Source organism: Oreochromis niloticus, linkage group LG4 (genome assembly GCF_001858045.2).
Source record: "Oreochromis niloticus isolate F11D_XX linkage group LG4, O_niloticus_UMD_NMBU, whole genome shotgun sequence".
Taxonomy (NCBI): Eukaryota; Metazoa; Chordata; class Actinopteri; order Cichliformes; family Cichlidae; genus Oreochromis; species Oreochromis niloticus.
Window position 1 is genome coordinate 11,039,992 of NC_031969.2, and position 20,190 is coordinate 11,060,181.

The window sequence follows — 20,190 nt, forward strand, 5'->3', positions numbered from 1 at the left end:
TGTCATTACCGTCCTCCTCGGTTACTTGGCTTTAGGTTATCTTTCGCATGCATCTCACTCTTTTATCCTCCCTCCTCCATCATTTCTCATCAATTTTCTCTCTTTCTCTCTCTGTTCCCTTCCTTCCTCTCTCCTCTCTCCAACTTTCCCTTCATCCGCTGCAATCCCTCCTCCTCTCAAACATCACACAATCCCCTCCTATCCCAATCCAGTGCACCCTAGCTCTCTCCCTCCCTCTCCCTTTATCTCTCCCTCCCTCTCTCTTTCTCCCCTTCATCTCACCTCCAGCTAGCCGGAGAATCCTCCTCCTCCACTTGGATCGCTTCAGCCCGCCCCTCTAGTCCACTTTTCCCTTCTCTCACTCTCTCTCTTTATACCTCTCACTCCCTCTCCTGTCTTGTCTCTCTTTCTCTCTCTTCCTCTCTGTCTGTCCTCCACTTCTTTTTTATCTGCCAGAAGCTCACAGAGGCTCGCTGCTCTATCTTCAACCACTGAAGATTCAGAAGCACTCCGGACGGAAGATCCTGTCACAGAAGGTAAGTGTCTACGCTTGTGTGTTTGTGTGTGTGTGTGAGTCTTTAGGCATTCACCCTACCCGCATCAGCACCTTCCTCGGGATGCAGATGGGATGGTGAGAAGAAAAGAAGGGTAAGAGAAAGATGGAGTGACAGATGGAAAAAATGTTGTAGAGAAAGCAGGTTCTGCAATAAATGAGAAAGTGGACAGGATAATGAAAAATATTTGGAAGAGGCAAACAGCTGTGGATGATGGTGAAGGTGATGGTGAAAGAGGAGGGACATTTCAATGCAGCAGTCACATCCAACTGCACCATCCACAAAAAGATGAAAAGAGTCAGAGAGAGTTCAAGAAGAGGGAAAGAGTGATGCTGCAATAATAAAAACAACCAAAATAACCATAACATTAAAAATGAAACACAAAGAGAAAATGAGAGAAATATTTGGCCTTGTGGAGGAAAAAAAATGAGAATGGGATGCTGATGCTTCCCCGCTGTAGCAGCTGCATGCCTACAACACAGAGGTGCCTGCCTCCTCCTCCTCTCCCGTAAAAATCCCATTCACAAACAGGACCTGAAAACAGGCGATGGTGATTGGTTCCCTGAGCGCTGTGTATGTGTGCTTTAATGTGTGTATGTGTGTGAGCATGGGATCGAAGGAAAGGAAGATATGGAGCAAGAGTGAGTGTGAGCAGTGGAGAAAACACAGTGCATCCCTGTTCGTGGGATGATTTAGAGTGAATGAATGTGCAGGACGTGTGTGTGTGTCTGTGCTTGTACATTAACTGCACTGCCATAGTACATACTACACAATGCTGCAGACGCATTGAGACAAACAGTGACAATGCATTATATATCTGTGGAAGCACTTTCTCACTGACACCACAGCCTCACAATGACAGACAGATGTGGTCACAGACTTGGGATGGCAGTAATTTGCAACCAGACTTAAAGTCTTCCTCTCTCGTTGCGTCATTCACATTGCCATTCCAGATTGTCATCCCTCTCCCCAACACTGTCACAATCTTTTCTGCTGCTGCCAACCCTTCGAGATTAACAGCTGTCCAAACAGCGACGCTCTCATGCCTCCCCAGTTCTGGCCAATTAGAGAGTGACATTTGTTTGAGGAGAGGGGGGGAGTCTGTTACACTTCAAGTGGAAGGGGGTGATCAAAAATGGGTAGAAAAATGGATGGAGAAAACTTCAGACGCCTTCTTAGTGTAGGAGTGATAAGTTGGACTGAAAAGGGAGGCATACAGATAACGATAGGATCCCGTAGAGGCCAAGAGTCAAAGACAGAGGATCACCAAAGCAATTAAAGCATATCTTCTGGTAATCATTTAAAGCCTGTGCAAAATTTTGGGCTAAAGCGACAAGAAGATTTAATATATATAATTCTGCAGTACTGATATGTTATTCTTGGACTTTATAATAAATTCTGTGTTCTGCTAAATACATAGAAAAAGGCGGATCACGAGTTTTGGGGCATGTAAGCCAAGCATGTCTAACATCTTCACCAGTCCATCCATTATCCAGTTGGATGAAAGACATAAAACAGTGTTGTCTTTTCACTAGTAGTTAGCTTTTTACCTTAAATTATAACTTTGCAGCTTGACTGAGACACTTACAAATTATCAAAGAAATATATAATTGTCTGTCATCTGCATATGATTTGGCACTATATAAAAAAATTGAATTGCGCTAAATGATTTAACACCACTTCTCTATTAGATATGAAAGTCAGATGCGATGCATGGTAGAATATCTTTTTGTGATTTCATGGGAGCCCTGCATAGAGCCCTGTGGAATGTAAAATACCTACATATATAATTATGTCAGTTTTCATCTTTAGGCTCAAGAAATGAAACAAACCAAGATAAATTATAGGGACATACGATTTCGTGTTATCTGCATATACAATAAGTGCATATGCAGACAAAGGAGAAGAGAAAATAGGGCCCAGATCAGACCCTGATGTGTACCACAGGTAATTTCTCTAGATGAGGAATCGGCCCTCCAAAAAAACCCATTTTAGAGTGACATTAACCTCTAAAAACATTCTTTTTGCTCCAATACTTCAACAAAAAGGATAATACGAAAATACAGCCATATACTATAACCATCCATGTCTTTCTGCCTCTTACTCTCTCTCCACTCCTAAACTCACACATCCCAATAAACTTTATCACCACTTCCCTATTAGCTATAAAAGTCAGACGCAATGCATGGTAACATATCTTCTTGTGATTTCATGAAAATTCAATGAATTAAAAAGCACAGGGCCCTGGGGAGTGTGAAATACCCAGGTGGGAAATGATGCTCTGTGGGAGGAAACCATGAGACGGGGTTGCAGGGTGTGTGTGTGTGTGTGTGTGTGAGAGCGAAACAGCTTCAAAAAGAGGTAGTGAATGTTTTTCTTTTGTCACCATGTTTGACAGGACAAGAAAATGAAAAGAGGGTGACAGGGGAAAGAAAAATAAAGATTGGTGTGCGGATCATTATATGTCTGTGTGTGTATGTGTGTGTGTGAAGCTACAGCAATGATGTGCATGCACATTTAAGGACACGTCTTGAAAACTGCGGCATAGTATATCTAGTATATCTGTAATGCAATTTTGTCCGATTTCACGTTTCTTCAACTCCTGTCATTGCACCGGTCATTGCAATATTGTCTCTGTTTTAAAGAAAATTGACTCTCAGACTACTTTGAGGTACAAGCTTGTTTATGTTTAGGTGCTAAAAACTTATTCTAAGGTTGAGAAAAGATTGCGATCTGTACCAAAACATGCTCCTTCACAGCAGTAACCCTGACGAAACATGAGCTGGGATCGACAGTCCCATCTCACTAATGCCATGCGTTAAGCTCCGCTGCTTAAGGACACCTTGTGCTAAATGAGCCAAGCCAACAGCTTTGATAAAACACCATTAATTGTTGCCCCAGGAATACGAACAGGCTGATTTAGGGAGGCACTGGGAACCAGTGTAGAAATTCCAAACCTTCAGTAGGCAGATGCGCTGATGCATCGCATTAACAGTATGACTGGGACATCAACGAGTGCAGTTATGTGTATATTGACAATGTGTGAATGAGGTGCTACCTGTTTAACAGTGAGAGTTTGTTTTAGAAGACTGTGCTCAATTGTGTGGTAGAGTTACACACAGCATATAGAAATGATGCCATTACTATATTAGCAAGAATATGGATGCTGGTGTTCTGTCTGAATCGGCTTTGAAGTCTTAGAATATTATTACTTATGATGTTACACTACTGACCTTTCAAGCAGGAAATTGACGGGAAATTGAGGGACAGGAAATTGAGGGTGTGGTCAAAATGATTCATCCTGTGGTGACTAAAAAAAATCTGTAATACATTTCATGGTAATCTATCCAATACTTTTCTATCATCTTTTACAGCCTCGGGTAAAGTGGTGGACTTATACACAGACAAACTGACATTAACATCCTCAGCTTACAAACAGACAAAGAAGCAGGAAACACATGACTAACATCAAAGTGCTCTTTGGTTTACAACAACTTTATTTTTTCAAGTGAATCCAAGTGAAACCATGCATAATAATTAAAAAAAAAAACCCCACCGCCTACTTATGTCTGCTGATGATTATGTTCAGGGTTTTATTTTTTCCTGCGTATTGCTGAGGAGGATGTGCTTTGGCCTACAATGCAAATCACCCTTTGCCTATCTTTTGTCTTCTGCTGCCCATTGTTGCGGCCCACATGTTGTGGAGACATGACTGTAAATGTGAGCAGGGAGGATGGAAGCCCGTTGGTAGAGGGCTGGGTAGGGAAAGATAGAGGAGCAGCTGTTTCTGGAAGCGTGTGATAGCACATAAGAGAACATCATGAAATCAATAGTCAGAAGGTGAGCAGTATATTGACATTTCTTCTAGACCTTTATTTATTTATTATTTTTTATTGTTATTTTAGGCATCACTATCGTCATTTTTCCTTATTTTTGGCGCTTTACTTCCTGAATATCTGTAAATCCGAACATTCCTCCACTGATCCTCCACATTCTTTCACTTACTGTGATCCGCAGTATCTCGAGGATGAGACCTGACTACTGACCATATGGTTACCCTGTCACCACGGTTTCTTAAGAGGTTGTCTGGATAATTAAAACACTATTCCAAGGAATGGAACAGAGGTCACGCAGAGAGAATTTGCATTTGAGCTGGTTTCACGAAAAGCACAATTAACCCCCTGTTCAGAGGGCCCTCGTTGAACGGCGTTAATTAAAACACAGATTTTAATAAAGATGACTGAAGAAGAGGGAGTCACGTGGTTTTGCTGAAGAGATGGAAAAAAGGTCAACCGGGGTTTGGCAGTCAGTTTTTTTACTGCAGTCATCTAATTCTCACCCCTATCCAGTGTATGATGCACACAGATACACAGAAACAGGGCCTGTAACGCTGGGCCAGTCATAGATGACACAGAGACCCCCCATATACCCCAATGCATCCACAAACTAAGCAATTCCATTTAGACAGCACAGAGACACATTAACAAATGGCCCTGTTATCATAATGGACCCGACAGAAGGCTGTGATAGGCGGAGCAGCTTGCTATACACTGGTGGGTTTTCTTTGCCAAGGTCAAGGACAGATGTTGTGTGTGGCGGTTGCGTTGGGAGAGATCTTGATGGTTTCGATGATACGCAGGGTGATCATTAAAAGAAAACGTGCCCAATGCTGCCTGTTTACAGCTTATTATTGAGTGTGCTGGCCTGCAGACACACGTGTGTAGACGCTGTCGCGTGTGTATATGTGTGGGACTGTGACTGTGTGTGGACTGCACTGGTGCTGGAACAGAGCCGCCTCCTAACAAAGACTTATGAGGCTGGAATGAACAGCTTGTATCGAAGCATCAGATGTTGCGGTTTGGCTAATATTTGAATAAGTGATGGGATTGTGGCAGTGCGCGGTGTACTGCCAGACAGTGCTCAGCTGCACACTGTGTGGTTGTGTCAAGGTGTCACACGCTACCAGAGTGAACAGCATGGTGCAACAAGCGGCAAATTGCCCAGCAATGCAGGAAACTTGCGTTACTTTAAATGGTTTTTGGGTGTATTGGTCCTCTTCCTCTTTGTTCTATCAGTGTAGCTCGTCACGCAGCTTTTCTCCATCCAAAGTAATGTCACTAAATCCACATAAAGTCACTATTTCTCCAAAGGCAGAGAAGGCTTTCCTTAAGGGCGCTCCAAAGGTAATTTGAGCAATTAAAAGGGTCGATGTGGACTTGTAAGGTCAGTCGGTGAGAGAAACTTGACTATTTTTAGTGGGGTCACGAAGTCTGTGCTAACTTTAGACCATCACAGAGGTCAGTCCAGAGAAACAGTAGTCAGCCCACTTCCAATTAGAGTACCCATGACCTCTTAAATGAGATCATTAACAACCCCGTGGTCAGATGGGAGAAGGAGTGAGCAAAAATTGGATTGAGAGTTTTCTTATTATTTTAGCTGTGTCTTTTTTAAGAAAAGGAACATTAATAGGATGATGATGTGACCTATTTTGTCAAAGTCACTTAAAGCCTCCATCTATGGGGAGCCAAATCTTATCACACACACACACACACACACACACACACACACACACACACACACGTATATGTGATATATACATATATATATATATATATATGAACTGTTTCTCAAGCATTGAATGCCGTGAATCCTCAGGTTAAACATTCACTGTTTAACATATGCACAGCAATTAACAACAAATAATTTGGAAATTACAGCCAAGTTATGATGAGGACTCCACATAAGCAGCAATGGGGAACTTTCGCTTTGCTATTATTACACATCCTTCTATAAAAAGTCATTTTAGTAAATGGCTTTCTTATTTCTTCAAGAAAAGCAAAATCTAGCAGATCAACATTAAATTGATTAAACAACAACAGCACCAACAGCATAAATACAATGAAAGCTGATCTCAAATACTCTCTAATGTGGAGAAAAAGTAGTTAAATGGAGGCATGGTGAGGCCACAAAGTAGTTGTGGCCTCGTAAAGACCTGTTTATTTAGAACAATATCCATCAAGCCCCATTGAATGTTATCATATATCAGGCAACATCTTGCCCCTTAGGAATAAAGCCAAGGATGCAGATGGTGCATAAGTTTCCATTTATCACTTCTTCCTCGTACCCTACTCCCCTTTCATCTGACCTTCATTTCCAATTCCCTGACGCTACATTCTGTTTAATCCCAAACCCTTATCCAATCATCCATCCTCTCTCTTCTCTGCTACCATCTCTGTGTTATCACCTGCTTTCCTGCTGGTTTATACTGAAATATAACTGTGGATGAGCCTGGTTGGTACCCAAGATAAATCTGACATGAAGATGACAAATCTGCGCTTTACCATTAGAGCTCCTCTTCTGTACCGGTATTGTGTTTCTCATGCACTCTGAGACTGGACTGAATGATCCTTCAGATTGAACAGAGAGCATCATTTATCTGCAACAAGGTCACTTAACACAAAAGTCTAAAAAACCCAAAAAACGTTAGCATTACTTTCCCTGATCAGGATCTCTCTTCACACTTCAAGTCTTTTAGTGCCATATTAGTAGTCTGTAGATCCACCTGGAGTTTATTGCATTGCCAGGTAAAGAGATTCAGACATCTTTATTTCATATGTAGTTCTGCTTAAGTTCATTGCTGTAGTTTTGTCAAAACCATTCGTGTATCGAGAGGTTCACATTTAACCGCAGAGGGTTACTGTGGCTAAATGTGACCCTAATATTCACGAATACGTTCATAGAAATGTTCTTACATTCCTCTCTAAAATAAGTGCACATGCAAGTTCCACTGAAGTGATGAAATGTGTACACTTACCAATGCTGTTCTTGGCCTTTATGTGCATATTGGTATCTGAAATCTGCCTTCCGCCAGGACCCCATTTCTCTTTATAATGCGGCATACTTACCTTGAGGTTGAGGTTGTCAGCAAAGCAGTAAATTTGTTGGAAGCCTGGGTGTTCAAAAAAACCCAGCAATAACCAAGATTGTGAAAATTGTGCCTCCTCTGAGAGACGTAAAAAGCCAACATATCTGGCATCAAACTTCATGTGAAAAGAAAACAAGTATAAGGAAAAGAAGGAAGCAGGCGGAGGAAAAGGAGTACCTGATGTGTCAGGAAGTGCAACTATGAGTTTATGAGAAAACAGTTTGAAAGTTTGAAGTTTGAAAACCAACTCACGTTTATTTTTGTCTTCCTATTGGTCAAATCTAGTAGTGAATGTGCTGCCTAGTAGAATATGTCATGTTAAACTTTACATGTAATTTAATTCTTTATTGATAGTGAACCATAGGACTAATGGTTGGCCTTGTTTTGTTTTAAAGCATTAAGAATGACCCACATGAATCTATTAATATAGTTGAGTTTAAGGATGTGCATTTACGTTTTCTAAGATAGCTTGGTCTTCGTTATTTGTGCATACGCATGACCCAAGGGTCTCTATATCTTTTCGCAGAGTGCAAACAAATGCAGGAGTTTAATCCTGGATTTGTGTGTGAATTGGTCATATGCAATATTTAAGCACAGGTTAGTCAATGAGGTCAATGAGGTTAAGTCATCTGTTAACATGGGGCCTTAATATTATTAACCCAAACCAGCAATTAAAATGAACACTGGCTCGGTACTTTGGGTGTATAACGAGCAAATGAAAGCTAAATTCAAATAAAACAAAAAAAAAAGTAAAAAACTGGAACAAAGAACAAAACACAAAGCTCTCAAATGGGATATGAACCGCTGTGTTTTGGCTGACAAACGTGAATCTTTGTGCATTCCTCTTAATGCCAGTGACTTCTGACAAAATGCTGGTGAGCGTGCTGAGTACACGTTGTCACATCCTGCACGTTGACTTTGATGTGTAAAATTGGTCGAGCCCCCTTTTAAAAAGTAAACATTTCATTATAGTTAATTAATTGTCTTTGCCAAGCCGTGTTCTACTTTGTGTGATACCTAACTAAAACACCATTTGGCTTTATACGATGCATTTGAAACAGACCTGCCTTTTAATTAAAGACAAATATATTTCTAGGCTTTAAATACAGCAGTGTTTTCCCAGCAGGATTAACAAAGCCCTGCAACAGACAAAAACTCTCTCTGACAGTGTTCATGCCATAATGCACTTGTTTGCTGAAACCCATTCACTTCCCTGTCATATTCAATCTGGCGACACAAGCCTGAGGCCTGTGGTATTATCAGTAAGAGGCACTAGGTTGAAGAGAAACAATGGTTTTGTCATATTTAACCAAGGACTGGACTCAAAAGGCAGGACTTGGAAACCGACTGCAGTTTCACTGGTTTTATTGCAATGATAAAGGTGTAATTTATGGGCAGGTAAGTGATACTGGCAAGTGGAGGTTTCTCTTAAGGCACAGGATAGGAGGCTCTGCCAGAGAGGAGGGGAGTGATTAGTGATGGCCAAGGTGAGTCAGAGGTGATCTTGCAGATTTTGCAATTAAACTTGGAGACCTTGTTAGCTTCTCGAGCAGCTGATCCGGAGTGGGAAGCTGGCAGATGGATAGGTTTTCAGGAGGGTGGAGAGCTGGCAGGCAGGTCGAAGGCAGGTAAGTGTAACTCGTCACAGGTGGAGTGGATGGCAGGAAAGCTCAGGTGAGTGGAACTGGATGTGTGAAACAATGTCCTTAAAGAGACAGGAATCGGTTCAGTATTTCTGACCTAAACAAAAATAAAACCTGAGAGAGTAGAGGTGGGCGGATCTATCTAATTGTCGACACTATTGCTACCCACGCTGGTATTGGCATCGCATTTATACTGGTGCCAAAGGCTTGATTTAAATTCCAGGTCTCCAAAAAACCCAGTTTCAAAAAGCAGTAAAAAGCTCAAAGGTGTGTTTTGTTCTGTTAACTAATTATTGTGGAAAGTAATATGTGTTCAGAATTTGCAAATTAATGATGATTCATCTCATAAATTATGACACACTGCTCTCCATTATAAAAAATGCCTTTATAGGTTAAAAGTATCTTTATTGGTATTAACAATCATGGCCCTGCATTTACTTGGTATCTGATCGATTCCAGAATTTGCAGTATTGCACAGGCCTAGAGAGGAGGCAAGTGCCCAAAAAGGAAGGCTCCGCCCACAACCGGGTCTAACAAGGAGGGGTGATCCACCTGAAAGTGGGGATAGAGAGTCTGGAGAGAGAGAGAGAGAGAGAGAGAGAGTGGAAAAAGGAGGAACTTGTCTGACTTTTACCAGCTGCAGGCGAAGTTGGGGCTGAGGATGCGTTTTGCTTTCTATTTCAAGCGTGTGTATTGGCATTACATACATTCATAATGCACTTTGTAGTGCACGCTAACGCATACATAGAACTGTGTAAAACTCTGTGTGTGCGTGTTTATTCATTTCCCTCCCTGCGGCTAGAACTCAGTTTCACTCTCTGTCTCTTGTCGCTTTATAAATGAATGCACATTTGCTTCAGTATATGGGAACGCGCATATTCTGTCCTCAACCACCAGCCTCGGGCACATTTTCTGTCTTGCCCATTTCCTCATGCTTTGTAAGAAGGCTGGGGCTGGCAAACAGGCCTGAGGTGATTCCAAAGTGTAGACCGAGCGTCTGAATGAGCATGAAGAGATGCGAGGGGTGAGAGCTGTGTGTGCGCCGTCCCGAGCACGCTTTAGCGTGTGAGCAGTCGAGGGTGTGCTAGTATTGTTGGAACTTTTAGGGTTTTCTGCTGCAAGGTCAGTGGAGCTCTGCCGCCCCATCTTTTTTCCTTCTTGCAGCACTGCAGGAGCTGCTGTCGGTGATGGGGTGGGAGGTTTGTGTGTGTGTGTGTGTGTGGGGGGTGTCAGCTGCTGACCAAGCATCGCTGCCAGGGTAGGATACAGGGCAACATGTATAAACGGGCATCCATGCGCACACTCATTCGTGCAGGGGAATATTGCTCAGTCATGGAGGTACAAATTCAAATGCATCCAAACACACCGTGCCACCAGCATCTAAAAAGTCTACTGTTGAGCACTTGACTTGCCACGTGTGTGGATAGCCATCCTTCTCCCTCTCTCACCCCTCTAACTGCATCATTATCCAACTCTGAGGATACACCGGGAGTCTATATTTAGAAAAAAAACCCCACACACGGGCAAACTCAAGCGCAATGCAGACTTGTGTGTCAATATACAAATCACCTGTGTAATGATGCACAAAATCAGGCAGAATTATAACATTCTGCAAGATGCATTTCTAATTTCTCCTCGCTGCAGTAAAATCAAGCTATTGTTATGTTAGGAAGTGAGTGATGGTGCATTGTAGTACCTTCTCTGGCGTCAGTGCATGCCACTTTGCTGACTCAAGGTCAAATTCCCTCCTTAAAATGAAACCAAAAGAAAAAAGGAAAAAATCAGTCTACCATGTGGGCGAATGCCCCCAGACACCTGCCTTTATGTCAAATACATTTAACCAGTCATCAAACTGTGACTTTAACAAGCCCTCCTCTCCTCGCTGCCCACCTCCCTGTCTCTCCTTCCCCCTCTCTGTTCCCTCACATCACAGACATGGCCCGGAATACAAATTGTGTTTTTCTTTCTTTCTTTTGCCTTCTCAATAATGCTGAGGAGAATGAGAGTTTGAGTGAAAGTGTCCAACCAAAGCTAAAAAAGAGGTGGCTGTAAGGCGTTAAAGCAACTCGTCAGACAAGAAAAAAAAGAAGAAAAAAAAAGACGAGCGGATAAAGAAGTGAAGAGGAGGCAGAGGTGAGGTGAGGTGGGAGAGAAAAGTAGAAGTAAATGGAGGATGTGTGAGCAGTTAGCGACAATGAAGAACGATACAAAGACAAAAAGGCAAAATGCAGATAGGAGGTGCTCCATGAAAGGCAGGCAGCGGGACAGACTTCAAAGAATTCAATTGCCTGCTCCGGCCTACAGCACGAATCGCTGCCAAAATGTTGGGAAAGCTGCACAGAGCTGCAGTTGGTGCGTTGATTCTTGAAGCTCAGATGCAAAATATTGTTTAACAGGGCTTTGATTTGTCAGCGTCTACCTGAGAAACAATCAAAAGTTATTTGATGATAATGGCCGTTGATTTTGTCATAATGCGTACCTGACTACTTAACGAAGCTTTAGGGTTTGGCCACAGAGCCTAAAGAAGTGCACATTTCTGCATGTCTTTTCACTGGACGGGTAAACTGAACTCCTAATGGAAAATCCAGCAAAGTGCCCCTTCCAGTTTACTGATCTGAACTGATGATTATCGTCAGTGTTTTTTAGACAAGCTGGGGAAATTAATAGAATTTGTAAATCCCTTAACACTGACAAAAGACAAAAATCCAACACTAACTTAAAGGAATTATTTTTGAGGTCCTGTGTGTAACCCTCACCCCTGCTTTGCTTAGTCCTCCGGGGCACTGCAGTATGACACAGTGCATAGTTTTTCTGCATGAACAAGCATCTGCCTGAAGTGCCTTTGAGCAGGACGCTGAAAGGGACTTCTCCTTACCGACAAGGACGAGACTCGTGATATACAGACCGTGGCACTCATGAAGCAAGCCATAACTCTCGGTAAGGCAGGGTTGTCCTGCGTACCTCACGGACAGTATGCAGTGAGTCAGGTCTCAGAGTCCATCAACCTTCATTAAAATCATCAGAAAGGGGTCTGCTGCCACTCAACCCGAAGGATCTCTCGCTCTGTCCGCTGGATGGACGTCTCGCAATGTTTCACCGAAGCTGTCTCTTCCCGTTTTTCCTCACCAACATCAGAGGAAACAAAGGGGAACAGGCAGACGGATGAAGAGGGGAATCAGGACCCAAAGGCCGGGGATGCTTTTTGTTTGTGTGACTGTGAATCGCCTGTGCTTTATATTTTTTTTATGTCTGTATAACCATGAAGGCCAAGTGCCTGGAAGAGGTCTGTGTCTGCATGAGTAAAAAAAGAGACACGTCTCTCATGACTCCCCCTGACCCTAGTTAGTCACGACTCAAACCATATTTGTGTTGTGTTGCCCTGAGTGCCACACCAGCTAGTATGCACACAAACTCTGTGGCGCAGTCAACGTCTGTCTTGTTTGATTAAAGGTTTTTCCTGCACAAAGCCCGGCCAAGCTGGACTCCATCACTTTAAAGGAGCCAAGGAAAAAAAAAAGGGCCCTTACATCACGCTGCTGTGAGCCAGCGAGGCATGACGAGGACTGCAGTATTTTCAGTGTGTGTGTGTGTGTGTGTGTGTGTGTCTGCACACACCTGCCTTTAACAACACTACATTAAACTAATCGAGCCTCTCTAATATTCACTGACACAAGCGGAGATAGGTAGAAGTGGGTTTTCACTGTGAATCGTTCAGTTGAAGGTCACAGTAAACACTCCTCCACCTGGTTTCGCTTTTTTAAATGTTTTCATCAGCCATATCCATCAATGCCACACAGTGTGGGATAGCAGCATCATGTATAGTGCACTTTTACATTTCTGTCATGAAGAATCAAAGTAAACGAAGAAAAAATACTCATATCATAAAAGACAGCAGAATCGTTCCCAGAAAAACCGGAGACTGCCATTACTGATAAAGTTGTTCTAAGCTACAGTCATGTGAAAAAGACAGTATGCAGTCTTCTGAAAAACTAAGTAGGAAGTAAGAGGGCAAGTAACAGCTAGATGCTGACAATCAAAATCACTTGATTAATTGAGCATCAGCAAGTGTGAGCACCTCTGTAAAAGGAGAAGTTTTCTCAGTTTGCTGCACCGGGAGGATTCAGGTGTGTTAAATCACAGACACCACAGTCTTTCCAGAACCTCTCAGGAAAATCCCTCCAAGGTCAAACGGTGCAATGCGCAGAGAAATGGATAACAACACAAGAGCTGCATCTCAGACTCTACAGGCCCCAGTTAGCATGTTAAAGTTCATGATAGTATAATTAGATAAAAACTGAAGAAGTATGGCTTGTTTGGAGGGGTTGGCAATGAAAAGCCTCTTGTCTCTAAAATGAGCATGATAGCATGGCTTAGGTTTGCAAAGTTGTGTCTGAACAAATCACAATGTTCTTTGAACAGGCAAGACCAAAGTGGAGATTTCGGGCCTAAATGCAAAGCTCCACATTTGGAAACTAAACACAGCATGCCAGCAAAAACACCTCATACCAACTGTCAAGCACGGTGGTGGAGGGGTGATGATTTGGGCTTGTTCTGCAGTCCCAGGAAACTGGACATCTTGCAGCTACTGAGTCCAACATGAGCTCCTCTGTATATCAAAGTATTCTAGTGTCAAATGTGAGGCCACCTGTCTGCAATCTGCCAGTTGCTTCACTTTATCTGAATTATACCAAAAATGTAAGAACGTATGGAAGTAAAGTTTATTTGTGGTGATTTTCACAGACATGTAAGGGCTGTAGAATAAAAACAAGACAAAAAAAGCTGGGAATGTAGGAAGCTTGAAAGGGTCTAAAAACTTTCTGAATGTACTCTGATTAAGTCGGTTAGAGCTGTTTGCAAACGTGTGAGAGAGATTAATCTCAGAAGACCTGCTTCTTGAACTTTGTCATGCAATGACAGTGATTTAACTCTTGCAGTCAGTGGCTTGTCTGGGTCGCTCACGAGTGTGTGCTTGTATGTCTCTTCGTATTTGTGTGTTGACTGTAAATTATGCATGCATGTGCAGAGTCCATATTCTATAAGAGGAAAATACATGGTTGGATTTTTAACTCTGTTAAAATGTGTGTGCGTGTGTGTGTGGGTGCATATGTGTTTTGGCAGCATCCGGACCTTCGGGGTCTTTGTCTTGCAATGCTGCTGAATAAAACAAGTGAACAAGGCAGTAAAAAGGACGAGGCATTGCAGTACAGAGACAGAGGAGCGGAGATGGTAACAGTGATCACAGAGACAACTTAAAAACAGAGATTCCCCTGTCAAAGCCAAGGTCATCCGAGTTATAGGAATGATCTTGGGGAAGTGCATATTATAATCCGCTTATCATTCTTTTAGCTATCTATCAATTTTTTTTTGTTTTCATTAAGGTTGTTACCTTTAGAGTTTTTTCCTTTTTGCTTTACTACGTATCATGTAACAGTCATAAAATTGGTGTTGGCAGGTGGGGGTTGGTCTTCAGGGGTCATGGACAGTAACAGTGAACACATCAGCATGTATGACAAAGTCTTTTGTCATTCTTTATCTGTATCACCCAGCCGCTGCTCACAGAACTCAAATGCAGAGAAGCTGATAGCTAGATTATCTAGACAGTTAAAGCACAGTTTGTATAAAATGCAGCATAGCTGATTTTCTATTTTTTCATTGTTTTTTTTTTTTTTGCGTAACACACTGGTGCACAGTCAGTTGACTTTTACTCAGCAGAGGCAATGCACTGTAGATATAAGACTCTAGCTGAGCACATGCTGGGAATGCTTTGACACTCCCTCAATTTGAGGATGGTTTTAGTTCATACAAGCCGAAAAAATAATCAGATCCACTTTGGATTTAGAAACTGCAGGATGAGCTGATAATAGACAATCCTAATGCCAGCCATAATGTGCTGATGGTTCATGTGATACCCTTCTGTCCTTGCAATGGACATATTTAACACAAGGCACACTATAAAAGATTCCATGTAAATTCAGAAGATGAGCCTGTCAATTTTTTCTGACCGCTTTAGTGACACTACAGAGACAGGTCAGGAATGACTACTCGACTGTTGTGTATTATTTCTATTTATCCATCCATCCATTTGCTTCTGCTTATCCTTTTCAGCGTCGTGGGGGGCGCTGGAGCCTATCCCAGCTGTCATAGGGCAAGAGGCGGGGTACACCCTGGACAGGTCGCCAGTCTGTCGCAGGGCTAACACACAGGGACAGACACCATTTGCACTCACACACTCACACCTATGGGCAATTTAGATTGATCAGTTAACCTATCCCCACTAACTGCATGTCTTTGGACCGTGGGAGGAAGCTGGGGTACCCGGGGAGAACCCACGCAAACACGGGGAGAGCATGCCAACTCCACACAGAAAGACCCTGGCCTGATGGTGGAATTGAACTCAGGACCTTATTGCTGCGCAGCAACAGTGCTAACCACCGTGCTGCCGTATTACCATTTAATCATATAATATTTTTCATATATCATTATTCATATATTAATAATATTGATAAAATGTTACTATTTAATCATATATTATTTTATTAATATTGTTAATCTAGGCAGGTGTCATCCAGTTGTTGTAAGTTGTTGCACGTCTGCAAGCAGCTTTGCAACCCACAAACAAATCCAGCTTTTTTTCCTTTTTGTGCAAAGTCTGACTTAATCATTGTCATCACCATCGTCACAGATGCATTGTCTTTTTTGTATGGGCATCTTACTTCTGCTCTCTACCCTTTCATATGTGAACATAAAATGCAAAGAGATAAGCAAATCTAAAAGAGTACAGATGTTAATAACAATTATCTTTGGATTATGTCAAATCCATCCATCCATCCATCCATTCATTAACTTCTTCTTCTTAGCCAGGTCCTGGGGGCAGCAGCCTAAGCACAGAAACTCAGATCTCCCTCTTCCAGCTTACCTGGGGGAACAGAGAGGTATTCCCAGAGATATAATCTGTCCAGCATGTCTTGGGTCTTGCCCAGGGCCTCTTTCCAGTGGGACATGCCCTGAACACCTCACCCAGGAGGAATCCTAACCGGATGCCTAAATGACATCAAATGGCTCAACTGAGTGTGGTGGAGTAGCGGCTCTGCTCTGAGCCCCTGTTGAGTGACTGAAGTCCTCACCCTATTGTTAAGGGGCAGGCCAGCCACCCTTTGGATAAAGTTCATTCCTGCTGCTTGTATCTACGATCTCTTTATTTTGATCACCACCCAGAGCTTGTGATCATAGGTGAAGGTAGGGACGTAGCTCAACCAGTAATTCAGCAGCTTTGGTTTTCTGCTCAGCTCTTTCTTTACTATGACAGACCGAATTACAGAATTGTAATTAATATACATTTAATTTGGTCCTAACACTGAACCTTGTGGTACACCACACACATGTCCAAACATTCTGGTCTATACTCATCCATCCATTCATCCTTTTCTTCTTATTAGAGTCGTGGTGGAGGGCTGGAGCCTAGCCCAGCTACTATAGGGTGACAGACAATTCAACAGACAGACAGACAACCTGCACTCACATTAACACCTGTGAGCAACGTAGAATCACCAATTAACCTAACTAACTACATGTCTTGGACTGTGAAAGGAAGCTTGAGTACCCGGAAATAACCCACGTGACCCCAGGGAGAACATATAAATTCCACAGAGAAAGACCCCTGCAGATGGTGGAGTCAGCTCCAGATCTTCTTGCTGTGAGGCAACAGTGTTAACCACTGAACCACCATGTTGAAAAAGGAGAAGGGCAAGGAAGACCTAATTTTAGGAGGGAGGGATTCATCGGTGCCCGCTGGAATGAAAATTTCCTTTGTTCTATGATTGCAAGACTTGAGAGAACAATTTTAACCGAGAGGGTTAAAACATAAAGGTAGTGCAGCCGCACTGAAGCTCTATCTGCAGGCGGATTTGCAATAGCATGTATAGTGCCATGGGTTCAAATAGCTAGTCTTCTTTTAAGCCTCTGTTATTTGATTGAGAGTGTTATACAACAAGAGGAATAAACTTCTTCTATTTTACCGTGTCTGCAGCTCAACACACCCTCAGATGAATATCTATTTCTTCGACAGAGGAGAGCATCTCACTGGTAACACTCACTGATACATAATAGCAGTGTTCATTCCTCCAGAATAGACCTGCACCTGAAACTTAACCATAATTTGCAGTGATTGTGCAATCATTTTGTCATAAGTAGCAAAAGACTCCCCGTAAGGGCCAAAACTATGCTTATCAGAGGTTAAGACTGGATAAATGAGACATATAATTTATTTTCCCCACATTGTTTTCCCGACTTCTTTCACATTCCATAAACCTCTTATCTACTTTCCCTGATTTAAATTGTTAACAATGGTGGCATTTTGTTGATAAATGCAGAAACCGCATAAATCTGTCCCACAAGTGAGGCTCACACAAATATCAATCCAAAAAGTAATTAATTCAGAAATTCTCCTTGGCGGTTGCAAATGTCTTACTGATTTCTACCATGAAAGATTACTCCCATTCAGACACTTCCATCCAAATACAGTGACTCTTCTGTCTTCCCCAACAAGTTATAATAGCCATTTTTACACCTCATTGAGCCTAGAGGCAAAATTATGACAGCACAGTATTGATGCTGTTGTCTATTTAATGAGCTAGATGAATTAATCCATTTGGAATTAGAAGAAAAGAGAGAAGGCGAGAGTAATGGCTTGGCAACGGTTGGGACGATGGCAGGGAAAACACATTTGTCACACAGAGCCAAAAACCTCAAGGGGGACTGTACCAAGTTTGATTGTGTATGTACATTTATATGATATGTTGCAGGTATACATTTGTACCTCCATGTCGGTGTGTTCATCTACATATTCATGGATTATAAGTCAATTTCTCAAGACACAGAATGACTCTATTGTTTGATTCGGCTATTCTAACGCAGGCTGACTGGCAAAACATGACAGATAGTCTTCCTGGAAAGAGAGGAAAGGAAGAAGAGGAAATGCTGGGCACAGAACTGTTGGTGCAATGATTGGGCCATTGGCTGCTCATCGCAGATGTGTGTGTGTGCGTTTGTGTATGTGTGTGCATGTTTTGTGTGAGCTGTATCCAGGTCCTTCTGTGGTCAATGCAGTGCACCTGGAATATAATGGCCCATTTGCTGTGGCCAAATGATCTCGAGGGGGACCGGTGTGTGAAAGGAGAAAAAAAATAGAGAGGAGGTTTAGGGGATTTAGGGGCGAGAGAATGGGGGAATTCAAAATGGACATATGAGACCACATATGTGTGCCGCTTCCAGGAAAGGAAAGTGGAAAACTATGGGTGGGAATGGTGGAGGTGAAAGGAAAAGAGAGAGAAAGAGAGAGGGGAAGATTGGGGGAAAGGATAAAGGCTAAATGAAAGGGAAGAGATGGATGGAGAGCCAGAGAGATAGATGAGAGTGTTAATTTAGGTTGCAGGACCACATTGTTTCTGTAGCTTCAAGGGGATGGAGAGGAGTCACGTAGACAAATGAAGCAAATAAAATTAAAAAAGAAAACGTGGAAGCAAAGACACAGAGAATGTACAGGAAGGAAAGCCTTCTTGTATTGCTACCTTTTCACTCTGCTGTTCAAAATGGCTCCAGTCCCAATAGATGATATCATAACACTGATTTAGAGTTACTTCAACATGCCTCCTCTCCTCCCTCCTTTATATACTCTGGGGGGAAAAAAGCACTTTTAAAATTGGCAGAGCTGGCAGAGATTCACTGATGCAGAGAAGTTATTCCACCAAAAAGTCCTCCGACTAAATGATCCTACTGGCTTTTCAACCATATCAAACAAAGGATATTTGGAAGAACTGAAGAATCCAACATTAAGAGGCAGATGGGATCGATGTTGCACACTTATTTTGGGGATCAATTTTAATGTCACTTTCACATGGGGTTTACATTCATAACCAAGTCCTTTAAGATCATAGTTTCCACATCTGCAAGTCCTCTGGGGTCTGCTAGGGTCTGAGTGGTAGAGGTGGGCGGATCTATGCAAATATTGATAATTTTGATAACAACGCTGGAACTGGTATTGAATCAATACTAGCACAGTACGATCAATGCTTTATTTCTATCCTCTAAGTTGAGTATGTAGCCCACCGAATTGTGTTAAATTATTGGTTTTGGCAATTTTCTCCTACACATAAGCTGCCTTTAGAAGTTAAAAGTATCGGTATTGATATCAGCGTTACTAGCCCTTTATTTATTTGGTATTGATATCCAAATGTGCACTGAGCTGATATCATCAGGGAGTCTGAGTAGACATCAGCATACTTGCCTGTCTTCTGTGGCCCCATCGACTCATCTGCAGAGCCTCACTGTTGGTTAACAGTAAAATGACTATTTATTAAGTTTAATTAATTATCGGTTTACATCTTACTATAATGATCGTAACACATGTATGTATATGAGCCCTTTTCCATTAGTACCTACTCAGCTTGAGTCGATGCAGCTTGACTCGACTTGAGTACCACCTAATGTGCGTGGGGTTGTTATAGCAACACAGCCAAAAGCACTGTGAGGTCATTTTTATATGAACCAGAACAATGAGGGACGTTGAGTATGCCTGCTGCTCAGTGTGAGGCTTTTTGTCAAACTTAGGGAAACCGGTGTTGTTTTGTTGTGTCGCTACTTCCCTCTTTTCCACTGTTAGGTTACAAAAAATGCAGTGTTGATTTTTGTGAAGGAGTCGCTCTCGTGAGTCATCTAGTGATGTCACTGACTGGCCAATCGGTGGCATCAGATCTCTTAGAACCCCATACGAGTAGATCCTAAAACAGTACCTGGTATGAGGTACTACCATCTAATGGAAATCACCCAAAATAAGTTGAACCAAGTAGGTACTATCAGAAAAATGCTAAATGTCTTTATCTACCCTGTTTCTTTCATGTGTGTGGGCCAAACTTTGGACAAGGATTATCACACACAGAGCAATTGTTAACATCTCTATATTTTTTTATCTTATGAATTTAATCATCATCACTGAAGAGAAGGTGAAGAGAAAGCTGAGTGTGACGTTAAAGCTGTTGATTTAGTTTTAAATTTAATTTTTTTTATTTTAAAC

At 42.2% G+C, this 20,190-nt stretch overlaps 1 protein-coding gene across 1 annotated transcript in view; it reads left to right on the forward strand.

The window, feature by feature from the left end:
• Nucleotides 1-263: 263 nt before the first annotated feature.
• pvalb6 (parvalbumin 6) overlaps nucleotides 264-20,190 on the forward strand; it is a 51,272-nt gene continuing 31,345 nt past the window's right edge. Inside the window, exon 1 of the mRNA XM_003443136.5 lies at nucleotides 264-536. The gene's annotated coding sequence lies outside the window, so the exon portion shown is untranslated. The remainder of the gene's footprint in view (nucleotides 537-20,190) is intronic.